This window comes from Cryptotermes secundus, unplaced genomic scaffold, assembly GCF_002891405.2.
Source record: "Cryptotermes secundus unplaced genomic scaffold, Csec_1.0 scaffold30, whole genome shotgun sequence".
Classification (NCBI taxonomy): Eukaryota; Metazoa; Arthropoda; class Insecta; order Blattodea; family Kalotermitidae; genus Cryptotermes; species Cryptotermes secundus.
The window spans coordinates 352,300-358,976 of NW_019739593.1; the positions used below are offsets into that span (position 1 = coordinate 352,300).

At 37.8% G+C, this 6,677-nt stretch overlaps 1 long non-coding RNA gene across 2 annotated transcripts in view; it reads right to left on the reverse strand.

The window, feature by feature from the left end:
* The window catches only part of LOC111871962, a 16,237-nt gene extending 10,238 nt beyond the window's left edge, over positions 1 to 5,999 (reverse strand). The window contains exons 1-2 of one of the 2 annotated variants that reach the window (XR_004513840.1): positions 5,952 to 5,999; positions 4,367 to 4,497 (exon numbers count right to left, since the gene is read on the reverse strand). This is a non-coding gene — a long non-coding RNA (uncharacterized LOC111871962). The remainder of the gene's footprint in view (positions 1 to 4,366; positions 4,498 to 5,951) is intronic. The other variant, XR_002844140.2, reaches the window with a different exon arrangement.
* Positions 6,000 to 6,677: the final 678 nt, after the last annotated feature.

The window sequence follows — 6,677 nt, forward strand, 5'->3', positions numbered from 1 at the left end:
AAAAGGAAAGTTTTAAGCATTGAAGAGGAAGTTAAAGTGATTTGTGAAATAGAAAATGGTTTGGTGAATTCTACAGTACAAACGATATGGAGAATCCATATTAATTCCACGTTAATGTTACGTTAGTCTGTACTTAACTATGTATTTCACTAAAAAATGCAACACTTTAACTCGGTTTTTGGTAGATTTTTACGTGACTAACATAAGGCTACTGTGGAAGTGCCCATTTCGGTTACAGCGACATTCGTTTATAACGACACTATTTTTAGGTCCCTTTGATGACGTTATAACCAAGTTCTACTGTATAATAAAGATTATATTTTGCATTTCATGACAAAATAATCACAGTTAATTTTCGTTTGTAAAAATTGCTCTTTTGTGTATATGTAGAAAATTTTATTGTCTTTCAGGTCGTTTTTAGTCCGTATTTCTATGTTGCATAGAACGGAAAATATGTATTTTTTCTGAAAGTTTGCAATGTTGATTAATTAGGGTGATTTAAATACCAGCCACAGAGGGCTCCCGACAATATAAAAGTCCGTCCATTAAAGGTTAAAGAACAAATTAGAACTGCTCAGAGGACTAATTTCAAAACCATTTACATACATATAAATAAAACTGTAGTAATTATCTAGGAATACCACTGTTATCAATTACAATAAGCCCTCAACATAGAGGTTAGGTTCCTTGAAGATGTCACATCAGGTAAATCCATACTGGACCAACATAATACCTTGTGGGCTAAATGGGAATATGAACATGACCACATAGTGTCCCACTAATATCTAGAAAACACATCTGTTACAGACATAAAAATTAATGCCCTTACCTATAAGTGGGCAGGGCATGTAGCACAAATGGGGGAGAAGAGGAATGCATATTGGATATTGATGGGAAAGCCAGAAGGAAGGAGACCACTGGGAAGATCAAGGTGTAGATGGGTGGACAATATTAAAATGGATCTTAGAGAGATAGGATGGGATGGTATGGATTGGATTGGTGTGGTTCAGGATAGGGACCTGGGAAGGGCTCTTGTGAACACGGTGATGAACCTTCGGGTTCCATAGAATGCTAGGAAATTCTTGAGTAGATGCAGATCTGCCTTCTCCTCAAGAAGGGCTCATCTCCATTAGTAAGTATACTTGGTCGACTTACGACCAAAAAAAAAATATATATATAAATTAATAATCAATCAGGATGTGCTACTGAGTCACATCGATGCCAGGAGGCCTAAGGACACCACCACACAGCTGCGCGTACAATAACTATGGGAGCATCCGGCAACATAGGCCTCGCACACACACACACAGGCATCCTCTCTCTCTCACATACACTCAATCACTTTCAAGCATCTGTTACCGGTGGTGTATTAATTAAAATTCTATTGAAATACTACCCATAAAATATCTAGTAAAAGGAAAATGCCTTCAGTCACAGATACGCCAGCTAAGAAGTCAAGGAAAACTATTGATTTAGAGTGTAAAATGAGAGTTATCCAGCAGTATGGAGGTGGAAAGAAAGTGAATATGATAGCACGTGACTTGAAGTTATCACATTCCACGGTATCGACGATACTTAAAGACAAAGAAAGAATTTGGGAAGCTGTGTTAGGTTCTGCACCTATGAAGCCTACAATTTTAACCAAATGACAACAGGGACCCATCCACGAAATGGAGAAATTGTTTATGTGGATGGAAGATTTAATACAAAAAATACACCCATGAGCCTTCACACAGTGCAAGCGTAAGCTAGAAGTCTGTTTCAGAGTTTAAAATCACGCGCCAGAGATGATTATGCAGAAGATTTTCAGGCTAGTACTGGGCGGTTTAAGCGTTTTAAAAAAAGATTTGCTTTGCATAATTTACGTGTCACAGGAGAATCAGGAAGTGCAGATGAAGATGGAGCCCAAAAATTCGTTGATAGTTTCTATACTTTAAACAAAGAAGGTTATCTACCAGAACAAATATTCAACGTAGATGAAACCGGCTTGCAATGGAAATGCATGCCTAATCATAAGTACATACACTAGGCAAAAAAGATGCCAGGATTCAAAGCTTTTAAGGATCAGCTGATTTTGTTGCTCAGTGGGAATGCTGCAGATTTTAAGCTCAATCCTTTTCTCATTTGTCATTCAGAAACCCCTTATGCATTTAAGCACATCAAGAAGTACACACTTCCCATTTACTACCATTCAAACCCTAAAGCTTGGATGACTCAGGAACTGTTCGAAGACTGGTTCATGAACTGCTTCATTCCCCAGGCTCGTGAATATTGTGCGGAGAGAGGTATCCCTTTCAGGATTTTATTGGTTATAGACAATGCCCCTGGTCACCCCCCTCATCTGGACGACCTTCATCAAGATGTTAGAGTGGTTTTTATGCCACCTAACACAACCGCTCTCATTCAACCCACGGATCAGGGTGCTATTTCAGCATTCAAGGCTCACTACCTCAGGACAACATTCGCACAAGCCATCGAAGTGATAGATGCTGACTTATCTTTGTGAGACTTCTGGAATCAGTACAACTTTTTACAATGTATCAAGAATATTTCGACCGCATGGGAATGTGTAACAAAGAATTGTATGTCTGAAATTTGGAAAAAGTGTCTAAAATGTTACGCGAATACATTTGAAGGATTTGAAAAAGGAGAGGAACTAGAAGTGATTATAGAAAAATAGTTAAACTTGCAAAAATCTTAAATTAGAATGTGAACTGGAAGACATAGAGGAGCTGCTAGATTGTGAGACAAATAACTTTCGGATGAAGAGTTGATTGAATTGGAAGCACAGAGTGGCAGAAGAAAAAGCAAGCGAGGAAGAAGATAAAGAAAAAGAGCCAGAAAAGAAATTCACTGCAAAACATTTTATCAGATTCTTTTTCGCAACTGAATAAAGCTCTCGCCAGACCCTGACAGTCATTTGTATTAATTTTTACATTAATTTTATATTGTATTTTTGTGTTTGCAGTACAGTATGTACACACAGCCTAGGCATAGAAATGAAGATATGTACAATATCTCTATGTAAAAGATAAAAACATTACTGTATTTAAAATGAAAAATAAAAAATGATTAAAATATAAGTTTTTAAAAATAAATTATAATGATAAAAAGATTAGAAAGGTTAAAAAATACTGTTAATAAATATATGGCCGACATACAACCAGATCAACTTACGACCTGTGAGTCAGAATGGAAGTCAGTCGTACATTGACAACCAAGTGTACCTATAGGACCTACTGTATAATAAATGAATACATATTAAAGAAATGGAAACATTAAACCATATGTATTGACACAAAAAATATAAAAGTACAGTATATGAAAATTTATATTCATTTATAAATTTTGTACCTACAGGTGATGGTATTGGTGAAGAAGACTTCAGTTGCTGCTGCTTATGATGCACTGGAAGCATTAGGCTTCCTTACTAAAGACTGATGGACTGAATTCCATATTTTGTTCCCGAGGCTTCGCAATTATGTAACTGTTCCCCAGTTTTATATATATTGTGTATAGAACTGTTGCTGGGCAGAGACCTCGAAACGGATGAGTAGAGCCATTACTATGCAATAGGCTGATAAACACCTGTTTCTAAGCAATGGTCAGTAAGCACGTTCCTGCAGAAACTGGAAACAATACCCAGTCTATCACTAGGCAACCACCCATGACAACAATTTAAGGATTGTGGAGGTGGTTTTTTCTGCTGGGCCCACCCCAAAGTTACATAATGAGGACACCAACTGAGCTGCAGTCTGTTGTCAGCAGTTTAGTTGAGTGAAGTGACGTGAAGTAGCTGGTTGGTGAGTGAGAAAGTTCAGGTGTCAGTTCAGCTGAAAGTCAGCCTGTGAAGAGAAGACTATGAGGTTGGTGTGAAATGGCCTCCAGCCTCGAACCCAGTTAGCCAAATTGTCAGACAACAAAGAGTTCTGTATACGTGGCCGTGACAAGAGAAACTGACCATGGGAAGCTGAAGAATCTCCATTGTGTTAGACCCCATTGCTAAGAAACCACTTGTGGAGACTGAAATAAACTAAGGACGCTAGTCTGTGCGTGTTTGATAGCTGTAAAGTGTAGATTCCAGTCGTGTATACAAGTGGTCAATAAATGCATCCTTCAATCCATGCTCCCTCTATATTCATGCACCCCAAAATGTGACTATGTATGTAAAAGCAAATGTGTGTTCAAGAAACACACACTGGAGAAAGGTTTTGGAGAGCCACACATTGGAGAAAGGTTTACTGCACAGTTTTATCCAACATTCCATCTGACATGATAGATGAATTAATAATCAAAAACTCTACACTCTTCATGCACCAATGATTCAGCAATGTAAGAGTTAAAATTCAGTATATCAATTCTGTACCTGACAGAGCCATCTTGTAGCCCTGTCCATGCCACAATGCCTTCAGCTGTAAGAGACTGAATGACAACTGTAAATATATCTGCTGGCTGTTGAGAACTGCTATGTATTGCTAAAGTAATTCTGGGAAGTCTCTGAAACCATATAAGAAATGTATATTTTTTAAACTAAAACTGCTATAGGGGCTCACTACATACAAAGAAAACAAAAAGCTAACTAGTGATTACTGAGGGAAATCATCCAGACAATTCTGACATAATAGATATTATATTTGAGCATTCTGTTGCACTGATGTACTACTCACTGATTCATTGACCTCCATTTTTAATTCAAGTTAAAACTGTTCACAATCTCTTTAATTTAAAATAACAATAGCTAAATCACATTCAACTAGTGAGAACACACATACAAAAAGGGAACAAACATGGATGCTGCAAAATGAAAATATTGTGAAACAGTGACAGTTTTGTTCTCAAACAAATGTATTTTAATATGAATGATGATAATGCAATAGCATGGAAATATACTGACTTAAGTTCTAGTGCAGTGCAATGGTTTAAAAAAGTGAACAATTGCCTGAAGATCGACAAGCATGGATGAAACATGTAGCAAGTCCTGTGATTTTAATGTTATTTTAAATTAAGGAGATATTATGAACATTTTTTTATTGCTAGTGGGGTGGGACTAAGTCCCTTGTACTGCTGCCACTTCTGGCCTATTGTACCAGCCCCAGATGATAGGTGAGAATGATTGTGGAGCAATTGGTGGAATGAAGATTGGCAGGGGAAACCGAAGTACTCAGAGAAAACCTGCCCCAGAGCCATTTTGTCCACCACAAATCCAACATGACCAGACCCTAAATCGAACCCGGGCCACCGTGGTGGTAAGCCAGCGACTAACCGCTTGAGCTATGGTGCGGCCTATTATGAACATTACTAAGTTGCATTAAAGATGGAGGTGAATGGTGTTAATAGATAAACTGCTGATCATACATTCTGCATTGGCAGTTACTGTGGAAATAGTGGAACTGCAATGGGGCATTACATCAGCGATTTACAGATTGCAAGAAAGCTTTACTGTCCATTCTCAGCAAACCTTCTATATTCATGAAATCAATTTGGCTAATTATGACATATTTCAGTGAAACCTACAATGCATTTGGTATACATAAACATTTGTTTCATTCCCTATTCAAAATGGTGTGAAAGAAAGAGATCCCTTATCATGACTGATTTTCTACTTAATTTTAGAATATGCCATTAGAAAGGTCACACAAAAATCAGGATTCTACTTGCATAAGACACAATATCTTCTGATGTGTACTGCTGTGAGTTGTGAATTAATCAGACAAAAACATAAATACTGTAACACAAGGAAAACAAAAGCCAGGACAGTGCAGTCATTATAGTGACTGGCTATGGGATGGACAGCTGAGGGGTCGGAGTTCAAGTCCCAGCAGAGACAAGATTCTTCTCATCTCCACATCAGCCAGAACTATTCTGGGGCCCACCCAGCCTCCTATCAAACATCCACCAAGGAATCGTTCACTGGGGGGTAAAGCAGAAGGGGCGTGAAGCTGACCACTCACCTCAAACCAGTGCCAAGGTCAAGAATACATGGATCTATACATCCACTTCCCCCTACATCTTCATGGTGTAGTGCTTCACTAGTTAAGCAAAGGGAAGCCTTCACTTCCACCTTCAAACAAAGAAAACAAAAAAGCTGTATCTGATAGTAATAATAAGCATTTAAAAGCATAGAAAAAACACCATAAAAATGCAGGGCAAAATTCTAACATAAAGACAGGTATTAAGCAGCTAACTAAATGAAGAAGAGTCCTTACTGAGACACTAATACTTGTTACCCAAAATATTACCAGCCTTCCGTGAAATGGAAGGTTAATAAGAGTTTAGCCTCCAAGCATATTTCTTTATGGTGGATTGTACTACCATCCTAAATATCCGTAGAGGGTTTCAGACAAAAATTCTGCATGCATATGTTTCCCATTTGCTAGGGAAAGCATAACTGAACAACCGCTGACGACTTTCTCAATTTACGGTAATTACAACACATGCATGCAAAAGGAAAATACTGTTGTAAGATTTGAGGTTTTCACGGCGCTGTTGTTTTATAATCGGCATTAACACATATGGATCATTTTTATCGATGCCTGGAAAAGAAGAGTACTGGGATGTATCCGAATGCAGCAGGCAACCTTGCATTTTTTTAATCAACTTCTTAAAATGTAAACACTACAATGCATGAAGTCTAGTAAGTAAATATATTTTAAAAATACATTCCACGTGGGCTGCTA